Below are 18,289 nucleotides of genomic sequence, written 5' to 3'. Positions count from 1 at the left end.
GAGTCCCTATACAGCCTCCCAACATAGACATAACCAGTGCTGGTATGCCATGTTCACGGTCCAGAATCAGTGGAAAGTTTGTTCAGGGAAACTTAACACTTAAGGTGGATAAACGACAGCTTGTTGACAGCTTTTTACACCTGCACAGCATGTCAATGTTGGCTCGTTACAGGTAGCTGTGTGTCTCTTCAAGTTTGAACGAAATAATTGGGGATTTAGTGTAGGACAAGGGATGAAGAGGTCACTGATGGCCTTCTACTTGGTGATGATAGTGTCCTCATGAACTCTAGATGCTCTTCTTAATACTTCATATTTGTTATAACTGGATGCACAAATTCTGATTTGGATACATGACTTTGATTACATTAAGCCAGTTCATCTCTTATGTGACAATATGTTTGGCTCAAGATTTCTTTTGACTAAAGAAATTAATATTCTTGGTTCTGAGACTCTTAACATAAAACATATTGCCATTGGCATAAGACATCTTGGCTGAGAGCAGAATCCATTGTATTATTCCAACTATATAAGCATGTTGTTATGAGTCACTATCAAATAGTGATGTCGGGGTTCAGGGAAATCTGTCACAAGATGGAGTTTTGTATCTGCTCTTCAGACAAAACATTTTGTGACACCTATAAATCCTTTCTGCAGTAATGTCTTCTGTAAGTTTTTTTGAAATGGTCGTCTCAGGGACAGCTAAAACCTAATCAATGACTCATTATTCTCTGAACAACATTGTACACCCTACTGTATTATAAGGTATATGTGTACATGTTATATTTTGTCAACATTTCATACCCAAAACCTGTTTGTCTAACAAACATTCAAAAGTAATTTAACTTTGTGACTGCTCTTGAAATATCCAACATAGCAATGAAAATGTAACAAACCCCTTTCACCACTAAAACTCATTACCATCAGTACCCAAATATTTATCAGTTGAAAAACATGAGGCTAGGTAATGGGAAGTCATTATCGCCAATAAAATATATCACCTGAGATAAATCCTCATCAACAGCTGGGAAACCTCACACTTATGTGTATTTTACACAACATTAATACCTTCAAAAACATTTATTGAAAAAAACATGGCCAATGATTTCACCATGACAGACTATAATTAAATATCTTTAAAAACATCATTCTTTGAAAAAGTGAAAAAGAATATTTTCAACATGCACTAGTTTTTTAAAAAGTACAACACCTGTTAAATGTCAGTGATGATGATGTAGGAATCTTGACGAGGTGTGTAAAACTGACAATGTTTCAGTTTCATTTGATGGAGTGATATGTAAATGTTAGCTGGATACAGGCTTTTCTCTTTCAGGTGTGCTCGTGGAATTCTTCATTCTACTGTAAGGTAAAGTCTATCTAGTGCTTGACAAAACATATCCAACTTGTAAAGTGTGTTCACATCAATGTGTCACCTGGATGAGACAGACAAACATTCTCTTGCTGTGCTGATTTCTCTAGATATGCTTAAATATATGTTACAATTACAAACAGGTCAACAATGTGGCTGATGTTTTATTGAAATGGATAAAGAAAAAAATTCACTTGTACTGAAATTTGCATCTGTGAATATATACATGTACAAGATCGTATCCTTGATAAAAGGATCAAATTGCTTCACAAACCAATGAATATTATATTTGTCAAACGAATAAATTAGCTTCATATTATAATGTAGTCAAGTTGTAGACATCAGAAACTAATAGCTTCTTTATATGGCATTTTAAATAAAATGAAGATATATATAAATATACATGTATCTTTCTATCTATCCACCTATTTGCCCCTCACACACACACACACACACACACACACACACACACACACACACACACACACACACACACACACACACACACACACACACACACACACACACACACACACACACACACACACACACATATTGTGTCTTTTATTGCAGCACATATGATCCCTAATGGAATCAGGTGGACTTGCTGACTTTGTTGATGCAAGTCATCCCAGTTGAGTAGATTAATTAAAACCACACGTCAGTCACTGGATTGTGTGGTCCAGTTATGTATATACAGGCTGCTGTCTTATAGCCTGAATACTGTGGAGTTAAACAAACAATGACAACAGCCACCTCATCCCAACTGACATCAAGGTGAGGCATACACTGAACAACTTTACACAGGGACTGTCTGCGCTTAATGGATTGTCTTCAAAGTAATTAAACGTAAATCTGAAGGCAAATAAGTATGTTTAAAGTCTGCTCTTGTTGCACTAGATTTGAATGTAGCAAACAGTGATATCAAATAGAAGCAACAAAACCCTTTCCACATCCATAAGAAACTTCTGCTAAAAGCAGAGTCGTTTGTACAATTGTGACTATATCATGAGTATTTGTTTCAACAGTATTACAGCTGTACGATGTTGTTTATGAACAATCAGGTACCTCTGTACCTCAATTGTAACATTGTGTCAAAGACAACAAAATTTTACTTGTAGAATTATTACTGTTTATCATTAAACAAGTAAACTTAATCTGTGTTTTCGTGATCATATTTCTGTTAGTGACTGAAAACATCCTAAAAAATACAGTAATTGATTTATTAATCAATTAATTTATTGAATATATATACTTTAGCATGTGGATTCTACTTTATATTTACTTCATTGACATAATTAAATATGCTAGATGAGCTGACAATAGAAATTAATACACACTAGTCATATTAGTATTAGCAAAGCGAGTTCATCTTCTTTTATAAGTTCTTCATTAATGAATTAGAAATAGAAATCTGATGTATGAGCTCTTGTTTTAAATATATTGTTTCTATCCATATTACCATGCCTTGACAATATACTTACGTGACTCAAATTGTCCAGTGTATTGCGTCACATGGTGCTATTCACAATGGACTTTGAAATATTTCCACATTCCAGTAATCAAACAATTCATTACTTTTTGTCATGCATTTCTAGTTTTCCAGAACTGTCAGCTCACAAACAAAAAAGGCTCGTTGCGTGGATACCATAAAATTGCATTGCATGTTAAAAATTAACATTAAACAGCTTCAGAGAGCAGTTCATCAAGTATACTTTCACAGGCCATATTGGTTTGTAAAATGATTCCCTCTTTAACACAAAAACCTATGTAGAATCATTATTTCAGAATGCAGGAAGATATTAGTCTTAACATTTCTTTGTTGAAGAATTTCAGCAAGTATGAAAAATACAATTTCAGATCACCTAATGTTTTCAGAAATTTACAAATCTTCAAGTATACATAAGCCAACTTAAAATTAAGTCATTATGCCTTCCCAACAAACAGTATGGAACAGAGCTTGGTTAAAGTTATCAAGTACATATTCTATGTGTTCTCCGTCCACAGAAAGTCTGACAATTGTGCTGCAGTTGACAAGTGATGGACTTACCTGTAAACACACACAGGGGTGCACCTGTTAAGAAGACAATAATGTGTCGGGGAGGAGAATACAGAGACGTACACGTGTTCCTGACAGTAGCAACATGTGTCATCTGTCACCTCCACTCAGGAAGTCAGGCATTGCAAACATGGCATACTGTTTCTGGGAAATTGATGACTACACATCACTCTCAAAGGATGCTTCCTAAACAGTACTGCACTCAGTTGTATGTTTAATTCTACATATTATCTTATTTTTCTCTAAGCATGATTCTAAATATACAGAATCTTTTACATAATCATTGACGGCAAAGGACACAGAACCCATAAAGGCTGGACATACATGAAGCATTTTAGCATGCTATAAGCTATGTACTGTTTCCAGGTGGACATCTGACTTGCCTGTGCATGTGTTTGTGATACATGCCACCTGTGAGGAAGGATACACTTCACAGCCATATACTATTATATAGTCAAAACTGTATTCAATCCTGCATTTTTTCAGAGATTTCTTTTGATTGTAGAAATGTTTTGTAGCTTCTATGCATATTAATTTCCTACAAATATCCATTTCCCACAGAACTAAAAGTGACCAAACCCTTTCCACTCTCACAGGAACCCTCTTCCAAAACCAGTCAGTTCAACAACTCCAGCTAGCATGGTTATAAACCATTCAGTTTAGACATATTGATAGTTACAGGTAAGGAATACACTTCCTAGTATACAATCATACTATCTCTACAACTCACTAGATATTACTTCAGCAAAACAGATTCTGTGGGTAACATCTTTCACAGATCTGGTATTTGAATGTCTGGTGCTATAAACAATAGTGTTTGACTGAGTCAGACACTGGTTCAAGGTTCTTCATCCATCACCCTGGTGTACAAAAGAGAAATGCGATTTATGGACAAACTTCGCCTATGGACAGCAGTTCTTGGGTCACTGGTATAAGAACAGAGAAGGGGTGAAGGAGTTGGCTATGATGTGCTTATGTTTGGAACAATGCCCCTTTGCTGAAGAAACATTACCTATCTCTATAAACAAGGTCTCTTGACGTGGAAGGTTATCATGTGGTGATTAAACAAATTTGAGGTTTAAAGTATAATACACAGCTTTAGGAATATATAACAGTTAGTCGACTCAATGGACTTAGTAAACTGATATGAACATGAAACTGGCAATATTTAAAATGTTCTTGTGCAACAATTTAGTGGGAGTTTAGTCGTTCATATGGAATCCAGTTTTCTGGCATCCATCCTTAAAGCATATGACAGCAATACCGTTTGAATTTCTCTAAGACACTGGGGCTTTCCTTGTCATCATCCTTGTGAGAGAAAATGAAACTTCTACAAAACAATCATTATCTACAAAACAATCAGTATCTACAAAACAATCAGTATCTACAAAAACAATCATTATTCCTTATATAAGCAAACACCTGACAGGTTGTTGAGACCAGGTAACATCACATATGTAGTGTAAGAATATGCTACTGAAGAATATTTCAGATCTTGTCAGGAAATAGCCAAGAAGAAACACATCCCTCTTTTGAACAGTCAGAGAGGATTAACATTTACCAAAGTATTAGTAGTAGTACTTATCATTGTTTAATTGAAACTGAGAAAGTCAATGTAACTGATAAAGAGCTTCACATCATATCTCTTCTGATACACAAAAGTTCTGAACAAGTCACATACCATTATGTGATAACCATTATCTTGATAACCATTATCATGACATTGTATTGATAACATTAATTTAACCATGTCTAATGCCAAACAATATTGCTAATATATTTCTCTGAAAGTATATCATACTTGCCTTATATGCTGAATGATAACTGATGGAAATGCTGCATGTGTCAGCTATTCAGTACATTCTTCACAATATTTCTTCCATAAACACCATGTTGTATTTAGTACAGCTTTTCCCAGGCAATACTCTAACAGTAACATATGTTTCAGATTATCCATGAACATCTCGAAACATACAACTCATGTAAATACCACTAACATTTTCACAATTTTCTTTTACATCTCTGAAAATATATTATTCCAGTCTCAACTAATATCACCAATAAATATTCAAGTTCTTTCTCTGAGGTGTACAAATGTATATTAACTTTGTCAGGCATGTATCATATACATCTGTTGTTCAGGGGTAACATCAATATTCAGGTTTTTAATCAGAAGAATTACATTAAAGAATATGCATTTATTTTAGTTAAACTAGTTAAAACATACCATTGCTTATGTGCATGTATAACAATATGACAGAATACATACCAATTCTCTCTTATCAGAACATGCATAAATGTACTAGTTCCCATTCACAAGTATCAAAATGATATCCAAATTTCCATTCAGATCCCTTAAACAGCAACAACATTTTATTAAATGATATTGTTAAAAAACACCTGTTTTTTTCAGTGTAAAATAATTTCACACAATTAAAGAACATTTCCTGTTATTTGTATCATATTTAAGAAGCGTAAGTGCATGCTTCTTTTCTTTAAAAGAAATAATGGTTTCAAGTATTTTTCTCACCTCTTGAAGGATTTCACCTTTTTGCAGTCATATTATAGTTTAACACTGATACAACATGCAGCTCAACTCCATTGACAGTTCATTGTCTCTATCACATTTATCTGAGAAATATTTCATAAGTTCATACAAAATGCTTGAATAATCATTCAGAATCACTAAAACTATCTCTATTAACCGATTCCATTTTATTAAAAGCCTAACTTATACAATAATATAGGAGTACATGTGTGTTCTGTGATATCGGACTTGACTACTGAGATGTACTCAGTTTGAATGTACAACTTACCTAGCACAAGCAATACATCCATGAGAATTCACACATTATTCCTATTGAATTCCCCCATGAGTTATCCATATTTAGTTTCTCCCTCAATGCAGCACGGACTGATATGAATCGGATCTCTCACACCATAATCTGTCAGTCTCTCCAGATCGCTTGTACTTGGCACTCCTAATACTGACAGTATGATAACAGTATAGACTTTGTCACATGGGTGTCGGATGTCCAGCATCAAACAACACCAACAGCAGCAGGAACAACACCTAATTCCCACACGCAGGTTTCTTGCTGCTGGTAATGTCGTGCTGGAGCTGGAGCATGTTTTAGTCAACTGGTGTGAAAACTTTGTGCGTCAGCGACTGTCCATCTTCTGTGTGCCCCAGTAATCCAAATGGGAGCCCCTGAATCTGTGTTTTCATTTACAGGGTCAATGGTGGCTTACAGAAGTATTTCCGCGGGACCACAGTGGACCGTGTCGCACATGGATGCTCTAACTATAGACTGAACACACTCCCAACACGCCTTTCAATCTGAGGCTCTCAACTGCTGGGGCACGATATGGACACGCAGTATTGTCAAACGAGATTTTCATACATGGATGCCCGCTCGCCTGCTGACACTCAAGTTATTCCAACCTCTATGCCCCAAAGTCACGAAAGGGAATACTTACTTCACCATTTGTATTCAACTCTCATTGAAGTTGAGGACTATAATAGACGCCATGCAGTCTTTCCCTTACTGTGTCATATCAAAAAGATAAATAAGAAATAACAGTTTTAAACATAAGCCTTTCTTTATATTCTGTTCTTACCAAAGAAGACTGAATAATTTTTACCAAATTGGTTTTCAAAATATATTGAAATTCATTTACAGAAACCAATGAATTAAGGATGATAAATTCATGCATGTTGTTGCTTCGACATACCAAAGCTGCTATACTTCATTAACCCAATTCACTTTAACTAAAATGGGTAATATTCTGAAATATCACTAGGTCCTTTTGATTCCTTTATAGCCTAATGTCTGAGATGCTCTACTGACTCCAACATTACACTGAATACCACTCCATCTTCACCAGTGCCTATACCCCCTATGCAGTTATACTTTTAAATGATCCATTTGATTTCAACACTTTATTAGCACAAATGCCTATTCACCATCACCACATATACACGTCACCTAACGTTACATACTTTCACAAACCCAACAATCCATCAGTCCACACTGTTCGGACATGTATGACATATATACCAAGAACACAAGAGTCTTGCATCAAACCAACACCTACTAACGATATTGGATATCTTAAAAGCCACACTCAAATAAGACAACAATGATGGCAGATTCAAGTTGAAAATGAAATTTATTGAAGACATGTTGACCATGCATTTTTCCATCCCCTACCCCATGAATCTGTACTACAAGCCGTAGAGCTGAGGAAACCATGGCAGTCAAACCTCTTCATATACCCCATTCACGAGGGTCGACAAAGCATAGCTGTAAAGCTGGGTCCCAAATACATCCCCGCCAAATTACACAGGGGCATCCCCCTTGCTTTCATCCCTGCCCCTCTCTTGTCTCTCTCTCCCCTAGGCTTCAGTCTACCTGAGCACTCAAGTGTGGCGGAGAGAGCCATGACTCAGAGGTTCCACATGGATGGGTACTAGTGAGGGGAGGCATTTTAAGGAAAACTGTTTTTCGATGTTTTATGACACATTCTGAATAGCAGAAACGACTGTAAGTGTTTATTTCTGACATCTTGAAATTCAGCTAGTCACAAATTGAGTGAGTTTGTGGCTAAAGAAGTCAAGGAGGTAGGACTCAGGTGTGTCTATGGACATTTATGGAGTAATGGGTAGTACTCTAACTTCACACTTGTGAAGACAGTCTGCAACCTACATTGAAAACTACCCCAAAAAAACTTGCATAAACTGTATCTAAAATTTATGAAGATATTTTATATATGCATTGACTATGCTTTAATATAAAAAAGAAGAATAAAATTGCTAAAGTTTAAGCATGTATGATGATAATGTGTGGAATATCACCACAATGGCAATACTAAAGTTCCTGACACCAGTTCCTTAACAAATCTGTCACAGATTTTCAGAAGAGTATATGCAGTGAGCACCATTACTGTTAAAGGAATATTTTTTTGAAGATTTCTTCCAAAAATAAAGTCCACAAAAGGATCTACATGTATCAGTTGAGTGCAATGTGTAAATAATTCTTTTGGAAATATGTGACCAAAAAACTGCTGATGTATCTGCAACCATTTTGCTTATCTTAGACACTTGTGACATAAAGAATGTTTACAAAGTTGTATCTTTTATGTAATTCAAAACTGAAAGAATTTTCTTAAATTTGATTATGTCTATTTAACCATCAATCCTGCAACAATTTGTAATATGTAATCTGTGAATGTGTAATTTTGTGTAAATGTAAATTAGAATTCTAAGAATAAAATTTCTAACCACATGCCCCCCATCATATTTGAAACATCGAAAGCTTGCACTAAAAGAGCAAGAAATTTTTTTGGTAAGTTTTAACAAGCATAAAAATTGAGATATATTGTAAAAAATCAAACCATGTAGTTGATTTAAGTGCTGACTAAGTGCCAGCTGACTAAGGACATTTTCAAACATATGATAAAACAACTAGAAGGTATAGTTTCTTGTGTTCTTCAGTATATATTCATCAACACATTACTATCACAAATCAACATAAACTACACCTGTTTTTATTTGATGGCAGATTTTCTCCGTGTAATAAAACCTTGAAGTATTCAGTCACTATCAGCACACTGCTGTTCAAGAATGCTAAATCCTCCAACACAATCACATGTATTCTCCTTCTGTTTGGATAGTTTAATATTTTATGTGATGTTGACAGTAAGAAACATAAGCCTCAACAGGCGAACTGTGTGCTCCTCTAAAGTAAAACACTATCTAAATACATCGCTGGAGACTGACAATGTTCTGTTACATATTCAGACACTACACAGGAAATTCTTTTCTCAACTTACGTTATCATATCAAGTAAATCCAATTACTGTAAGTTGGCCCAGGTCATTGTCATTTCTGTTCACACCGAGGGATTTATGTGCGAAGAAGGCCACATCCCCTTTTCCAAAGGCGACATAGAAATTGTTTATCAAGGGCAAAATTATACTTGACAATTGTCTAGCTGTGAATGGAGGAGTCTGTAGCCAAGATTTTCAATAGACTGGCAGCCAGGCCCTCACAAAAAGATGAACTAAGTTCACGTCAATAATAGTTTGAACTCTCCTGGCACAATCATTTTGGTAAAGATCTGGCAAGAAGGACAGGTACAATTACAGGCTGTAAAGCATACACAAGCACTATAGAATTGTCAGTTTTCTCAATTTTCTAGTATTTAGAAACTAGTTGAAAGTCTTTGAAGCTGGAGCTTTTAAAGGACACACTTACAAATCTAACAATCAATTGAACTTGCACAGTTTGAATGATATTTTACCAAAATTGAAAATTTAATTAAAAACTAGTATTTATGGAATTTAAACAACTTTTGAAAGGACCTTTGATATTAAGATTTTCTATATTAACAACATGACCAAAATATTTCCAAAATGAAACTTTGGTACATGTATATAAGATTGAATAAATTCCCCATATCAATATAGATCTACTGCTAATTTACTTTTTATTAATGTATTATATGCCTAACTATTGTATTAAATTGTGTGTAAAGCCAAAGCTAACATTACAAATCTGAAGAAAAAAAATAAATCAATTTTAAACTTATGTAGAAAGGATAACTGCATCATTATATTTTCCCAACCACAACACTGACTTCATCATGCTGACTTTATATATTTTACTTGTGTATTTGTACATTATGTTTAGCACTATCTTTGTGTACTAACAAGCTGTTTGAACTCAGGTTTCTTTGGAAATAAAAATATATTTAAACCAAATCTGAGAAAACACTTAATAACTGACCATGCTCTATGATTTGCTGTCAAGTTCCAGAAAGACATTTTGTAGTTAGTAATCAGTGAGACATTATATGTGTTCAGTGAGGGTGTCAGATTGTCACAACATACAAATATATTCTGGAACTCAATTCACTCCAGGATAACTGTAACCCCCAAACAACAATTGAGCGTACATCATAAAACAGCATGAGGTGGGTGTTGAAGCTAGCCTGCATGTCGCCAAACATGAAAGGTACATTGCCCTTAAAAGTATTAAAAGATAACCAGATTTTGTTTGAACGACTTAAATCAACTTTCATACATCTTGAAATGAAAATGTCGGAAAAAGACAAACACAGTTGAGATATGTCCTAGCTGTGATTTGTTTATGTTACATTGGTGTCAACAGTTACATAAAGAATGACCCTATCAAATGTCCACTAGTTCTGGTCAAGAGCTTACAAAGATACATTGTCTTTCATACAAACCTTCCCATGCTGCTCTTTCTGTCTTTTGTAAACCACAGTTCCTCTACAGCACAATTACTCCTTGACAGTTGAATACACAACCAATCAGGCCATGTCACTTCAATATCTGACCAATCACTGCCCTTCATTGTTCTCTGTCCACCCTTGAGAACATTCTTGTGAAAATATTTGTCCTCAACATGTCTGTACTTCAGAATGAGTTCCTTCAAGAGTAAGGTCATTGTCATGCAAGGGATCAAGAGTAGCATCTCCAAAGATGCTGGTAGAGTCTTCACCTGAGGCTAATGTCCAGTCACCTGTGCAAGGGCATATAAGGACCTATCATTGACTTTAGGATTACATACTGGTGATAAGACCTAACAATCTGTCAACTGTTGCAACATGCCTTAGGCTTGAGTAACCCAGAGGAACACAGAAAATGATCAACTGATCATTATACTATGAGAATGTTCATTTCATTTTGAGAGATAATTGATTGTATTGTATATTGATTAATCCTTATGGTTTGATGATTATTGCTGGTTATATATGAATAATTAAATCAGGGACATACGGGAAGTGATTTGGGTGATAGCATCAATGTAGATTATATAACTTGAACATGACAAATATCACATGTGCAATAGATTTATTTATAATCTGTGCAAATAAGAGTTAACTTTGATTATGTTGTAGATATTGTGTTAGAAATTAAAGTTACTTTCACACTTGGACTTGTTTTTCCATGCTTTGTTGGATCATTTCTTAATTTCTAGTTTGTTAAAATCTTATTGTGGAAAGTGATCAGCTGCTAGAAATTATCAATTTTAGGCGAATAGAAAATGTCAACCCCAGATAATAACCAGTTTCCGCTATAACAGATTACAATGGGTATAAAGGCAAACCCCTCACTACCTTGTATGATATAGCTGATATGTTGCAAACAATCACATACAACAACACTTGCTTAAATACTCATATATATATATAAAAAAGGCTCTTGATAACAAATTCAGAGCATAACGCAAAACTGCTGATTATATTTCTCTCCTTTGGCATCTTTTAAAATTCCAGCAAATTGAAAATTCTCTCCAGAAATGTGAACATGGTTGACTTGGCATCAACTATAACCTTACTATGTATGATGCAACCAATCAGATCACATCAGGTGATGACAGCTCCGGTCTTTGTACGAAATCAACACCATCAACATACCTGTTACGTTGATTTCACGTCATGAGATTCAATTTCCACTTGAGGGGGCATATTCATTGGTTCGAAAGTAAAATACAATAGACAAGGAATATCTCCAGGCACTGAGGCCTTCTCATGAGATTTAATTTTACCCCTAAAACATTGGTATCTTATTTCAAACAGCTACCGTGTCCTCAAGATATACAAAGTGAACAGAATACACCTCAGTCAGTCATTTGCTATCAATATTACACAGCTAAATACAAATCATCCAACTGCACATGATATTTTGTTCATAAGAAACATGAAAGTAAACTGAAAATGGGGAAAAAAAAAAAGTAATAAAGAAAAATATTTTGTTAATTTAAAAATATAATTCTTTTTCAAAGTACATGTTAACAAATATATAGAGTGTGTAAGAACTTTTGCAATTCAAGTAGAAGACATAATACTAGAAGCGACAAAACCCTTTCCACATCCAAAAGAAATTTCTGCTTAAAGGCAGAGTTAGTTGTACAATCATGATTATATCACGAGAATATACTTGTTTCAGCAGTATTACAGCTGTACAATGTTATTTGTAAACAAATCAAGTCTGGACCAGACAATACAATGTAAAACAAGGAGGGTAAAACCATTGTCATTCACTTGCTCAAAGGTGTGAAATGACCAATGTGATCTCATTCCTTAAATAAAGAGCAACAAAACACATTCCAGAGTAATAAAAGTCTCTTGTAAAACCCAGGTCTGCTGTATGATCCTGACTAAATCACAAGCCTGCGCTGACTACATTAAAGTGTGTGTTTATGAATCACTATAAAACTGTGATGACAGGTTTCAGCTATTTTATAATATCTTATTGTCTGATTTTAATGAATGTGGAAATGGTTTTACCGTTGCTATTTATATTTTTTAAAATAACAAAAGTTTAAGCAATTTGTGTAAATATAATAGAAATTATCAATTGTGAAAAACAACAATTTGCAGAATTCTGAACTTTATACAAGGAGAACCTGTTCCAGAAGTGAAGGGTTCACAATCTGTCATCAGCTGTAGCTGAGGGACGAGCAACACTTCAGCTAGACCCTCCTTGGCACATATCCCCAAACTGCATCCAATAAAAACATCCTTCGTCTCGTGCATGATGTGCTTCTTAAAATGTAAGGAACATTACATCTATTACATTACGATATCCTGCGGAGATTTAGAGTGCTAATTTATCAAATGTGCTTCTTAAAATCACTGAAACATTACATCTTTTACATAACGGTTCCCCTTAGAGATTTTAAGTGCTTCTTACGATTACTTTGACATCACATCTATTACATGACAACGTCCCTTGAAGTTATAAAGTGTTACTTAAATCACGTTCTTTAAGAAAAATGAAACTGTACATCTATGACTTGACAGTACTGTTTAGAGACTTGAAGTGCTATTTAGCCAATGTTCAACTTAAAATACTGTTGAAACAGTACATCTACGACTTGCTGGCTTTGGTCGGACATTTGAAGTGCTACTTAGACCATGTTCATGTTAAACCATTAAAGTACTACATCCATGATCTCTTCAAGATTTAACAATCTTCATGACAAACGTTACTTCAAAAAGACTCCTTATTCAACCTCCTCTAGCCTCCTCCAGTCTGTACTGAATTATTATTCCATGGCTGTATAGTAATACATAGGCCAGTCCTTAGACTAACAACTAGTCTCTGAAATGAACATATTTTACTGAAAAAAAGTTCATAGTAAAAAAAAAAATATATAATGAAAAGGAGCCCTGAAGACTTGCCACATTTTCTAGACTTGCGTGGGCTTTCTTGGATATATTTACTTCAGGGTCTGTACGACAGACTAGCCAATCCTGACAAACTGACAGTACAGGGGATGCCAGTCTTTTATAAAGACCACTTGTTCTTGCTATTTATATACTCTAATAATCAGTTCCTCAAAAAAGTCTAGTGCAAGTCTATATCTCTTCCTTCATAGAATTAAACTGAGATGTCAGTAGGCCAGCATCAGGCTGAAACCAGTGCCGTGGAGGAGAGCCTGACTTTATGGTCCTGTTACACAAGTCAGTCCTATGTAGGGAGCAGCACATTAACAAAGGCAATTTGAGAAAATCGTCTGATCAAAAACAAATCAGCAGGCTCACAGAGGTCACAGGAGAGAAAGCCTGTTTGCCTGATGACTGCAGATAAAGTAATTGAACGCTCTTAGCTCAGAGGCTGCTATGGCCAGCCATACTATGGTAAATGAGGCGGAATTTAATCACCAATTGATGAAAAGACCGGCCTCACTAAGTCAGTGGATTCAGAAAAAAATCTACAACCCTCCAAAATGATTTATGGCCCTGGCAATGTATTGCCCTCTTTCAAACTGGGATCAAACCAGCCCCGGAGAATGGACACCCTGAATAGACTCAGTCCTTGGGTATAGATGATACTGATGGGGTTTCACTCAGCTCCCCACAACCCTCTACCAGGTAATCTGGACTTAACCTGGGTGTTGGGGGCGATCTAGAGAGGCAGAGGTGTAAATGAACTGTCTAGTTATTCTGATGACGCTAGCCGATAGAAGCCTCACTACAGCAGAGTTTGGGGGACGGATGAGACAGGGGATTATCAGGAGGGATCAGATAGCATCGCTGACTATTATTTTTAGTTAACATGTGGAATGTAGGCCATGATTGTACAGCCAGGGGAAGAATAGGTAGGTGGAGCAATCAGCTCATCTGGATGCAGCTCACAGAAAAACACCGTACAAAGTTACACATTTGGGGAAAAAAACATTGGGGTTCACATTTCAAGAGAAACAGGTAAATAGTGAAGAACTGGACCAAAATTCTGTAATAAAAATGAATAATTTAATTTGAGTGAGAAAAGTTATCCACAATTCCCTATTTTGACTTGTATTCCTGCATTAATTCAGGCGAAAAATGACTATCATGTGTTTGGAAATGATAGTTGCTATCAGTGGTGAAGTGAAGACATGCTCACCTATTCCTTAGTTTAACAATTCAAAAGAAAATAATAAATGAAATACCGTGTTAATAAATGTTTACAATACTTTTGAAAGTTGCTGTTTGAATCATTATTGCAAAATCTTTAGTGGAAAACAAAACAATCTGCCCAGTGAAAAGACTGTCATTCCATATTTTCATTTCGAGCTTATAATTTTGATAGGTTTTTCATATAAAAAATGCCATCTTGTAAACTTTTGAGTCATTTCAGTCCTGGAAAATGTGTCTGAAGCCCAGATTATTATTTGATCAAATACAGCTTGGATCTTAATGAAGTATTTTTGGAATGGCATGTTGATTTGATCATAATGTTATGGATGATAAGATAGGGACTATTAGCCCTGGAGATACCACCCTGTCTCATCCCACCATTTGTAGCTGATAACAACAAGGTGGCAGTCTATCAAAAAACATTGCACTGTCACCTTTCCGACAAGTAGCCATCGTCAAGCGGGGATCAACAGCGAGGGGACAGATTTCATCTTGTTTGAGGGCCAGAATTGCCACCAGATAGAAACCTAAGTGTGTTGTGATGACATTTATGCTTTGGCCGCAGGCATCAGACACCTAAGTGATGTGAAGGTTAGATTGTGTGGAAGGAAAACAGTTAATAGAGCCTACATTTTCAGATGTTCTTTTTATTAGAGAAGGTGAAAAAACCCACATTCATTCATAAGTTATTTTATACTACTATAGGATATTGTACAGTCAACACTTGCTTATGTGAGCCTAAATGTGTGCTTTTGCTGTAAGTACACCAAAAACTACATTAAACTTTAAAATAAATAATGATTTTGAATAGTAAATAACAGGAAAGATGTTTCCATATTGATTAGTATTCTTCATTAGAAGCACTTGAATGGATGATTCTAATGTTATTATGAGCCTACATGACTTTCACATAGTGATGACACCAGGTGTCTTTGTAAAGGTAAGCATAATTTCGCTTTATCTTACTAATATTCGAAAGAAATACGGCTCAAGAAACACGATTCTAAAATGACATAACTGGACCAATAGATATTGTTGCTTCTAAATTGTTCAGTGATGTGCTTTGTCATGTTGTTTATAGATATATAATGAGAAATTATTTGCTATAGTGATAACAAGATATTCTATCTAATATATCAAGAAAACCCTCTCCATATTCATAAGAAATCTCTACTAAGAGCACATTCCAATTACATCACGAGAGTGTGTACATGAATCACAATCATTTAGTGATGATACCAGGTGTTCGCGAGAAGCTGAGCACATCCTGCCCCACCCAAACTATTTCACCAAGCTATTAAAGGAACTTGATCAAAGGGAATTTACACTATACCCATGTATTGTGTCTCACATCACAACATTTCCTGGATTTTAGATACAGTGAATCACATAGTCTATACATAATCCATCCCTTTTTTGCATCTTGTAAAAGCCTGCATGTCACACACTTCTGTATACAAGTATAAACATATTTCATATTTTCCTGATATTTTTTTCTAAAGTCTCTTCTTAAATTTAAGTCTTGTCATTTATAACACTCATTATTTACATTAATTGAAATATGTAAACAAATTAAATAAATATTCTTTCTCTCATACACCACAATCATACATGTTATGAAGATTATGACATTTTTTATGATAAAATCCAAAACTATTTCAACATTTTAACATCACAATGTATGACCTAAAAACGCTATGTGTCAGTTATGAAAGTGTTATAGCACAGATCCAGCATGATTACCAATCTGACAACACAGTCTTCTCATTCCACAAAGTACACAGAATTCATGGAGGAGAATGTATCGACATTTCAGTTGATGTCCTATGTCTTTAAACTTTTGTCAAGTCTATCAATATTGAAGTAGCAGGTATATGAGAGAAGTCGTTATGCATACATTGTATCTAGTATGTCTTCCATCAGTTTGTAATGCTTGTCAGACAACTGGCCAGTCACATTGGCAATCCTATTATACTTACGAATATAAAGTGTACAGAGAACCAGGATTGTCTGATGTAGTAATTCAAAAGGCATCATTTAAAGAGCACAGCAAAATAAGTGTATTGATATGACAGTACATGTAATTTATAACATTTGTGTAAGAGCTCCAATAGATGGTATACAAAAAGTGCCTATCATTGGGATGTTAACGGGAACAGCAAGATAGGTATATTGATATGATAGTAATTTATAACATTTGTGTATACCAGTAGATGGTATACACAAAGTGCCTATCATTGGGGTGTTAAATAGAACAGGAAAATAGGTATATTGATATGATAGTAATTTATAACATATGTGTAAGAGCTCCAATAGATGGTATACACAAAGTGCCTATCACTGGGGTGTTAAATAGAACAGCAAAATAAGTATATTGATATGATAGTAATTTATAACATATCTGTATACCAATAGATGGTATACACAAAGTGCCTATCATTGGTATGTTGAGGGCACAGGGTATATAAATGAGATAGTAATTAATACCATTTTTCTTAGGGTTACAATGATGGACGGTGTACACAAAAAGCCCATCCTTGGTGTGTGAAAGCCTATCTCCCTATTATAACAGATCTGGTATCGTGTAGCTAACATCTTGGCTGTAGTTTATTGTGTAACGCCAGACATATAAAGTTGATCCTTCATTATTGTGTATCACTATAACATATAATAGTAGCATCACTTTTGCCCCGAGACACAAACCATGCACACTGCCCAAAGTTCAACACTGACAAGCGAGATCATCAAGATTGACAAGTAAAAAAAACCGTGTGTCAGTTTCAGCAAATCGTGAACTCCATGATAGGAACGCCTAGTAGCAATTCAGGTACACAGTTGGATTCACATAGTTCACCGATTTCACGCAATTCTGTACCGATTTTGAGAAAATGTGGAGAGCTCGTTTCCTCTCTATTATATAGTGGCTTAGATACGTTTTTGTGACCAGCATGGGAGAGTGATTAATTAGATACAAATGACTGAGTTTGCATCACGTAATGTGACGGAACCATGCAGGTAGCCATTGCGTTATCCCACATAATAGCAGAGTATAGTCCCTGCACTCACAGCTTCAATACATCTTGACATTTTCCTTTAACGTGCAGTCTTTCATAAAAAAGGTTGCTAACTCCTGGTCTAAGGCTCATTGCCATCGCCTAGGCAGCGAAGAACATAGAGTAAGATAGTCGTGTTTTATTACAAAATGTTCAGCTGACATGTCAAAGACTTAACAAGTAAACCTTTGCCTTTAATGTGCTTGAATACATGGTTATGTAGGCTATTTATATCCAACACATCCTTTTCATTTTACAGACTATTCCAACTTAATTGAAAAGCAGCATGGTTCCAAAAGAAATTCATTCTTGAATTTTAACAATGACCAGCAGAAACCACTGAAATCAATGTGATATTTTTCTGTATAATAAC

At 35.3% G+C, this 18,289-nt stretch overlaps 1 protein-coding gene across 2 annotated transcripts in view; it reads right to left on the bottom strand.

The window, feature by feature from the left end:
- LOC124262687 (zinc finger protein GLI4-like) overlaps positions 1-18,289 on the bottom strand; it is a 124,968-nt gene that overhangs the window by 76,939 nt on the left and 29,740 nt on the right. Inside the window, exon 1 of one of the 2 annotated variants that reach the window (XM_046697201.1) lies at positions 6,242-6,764. The exons of the other annotated variant lie outside the window; for it this stretch is intronic. The gene's annotated coding sequence lies outside the window, so the exon portion shown is untranslated. Of the gene's footprint in view, positions 1-6,241; positions 6,765-18,289 lie in introns of those variants that run through there. 2 annotated transcript variants of the gene reach the window in all.

The sequence above is a fragment of the Haliotis rubra genome, unplaced genomic scaffold (genome assembly GCF_003918875.1).
Source record: "Haliotis rubra isolate DU_JTF1 unplaced genomic scaffold, ASM391887v1 Scf85, whole genome shotgun sequence".
NCBI classification, from domain to species: Eukaryota; Metazoa; Mollusca; class Gastropoda; order Lepetellida; family Haliotidae; genus Haliotis; species Haliotis rubra.
The sequence above is the reverse complement of the archived record's forward strand: the minus strand, read 5'-3'. Positions and strand labels throughout refer to the sequence as shown.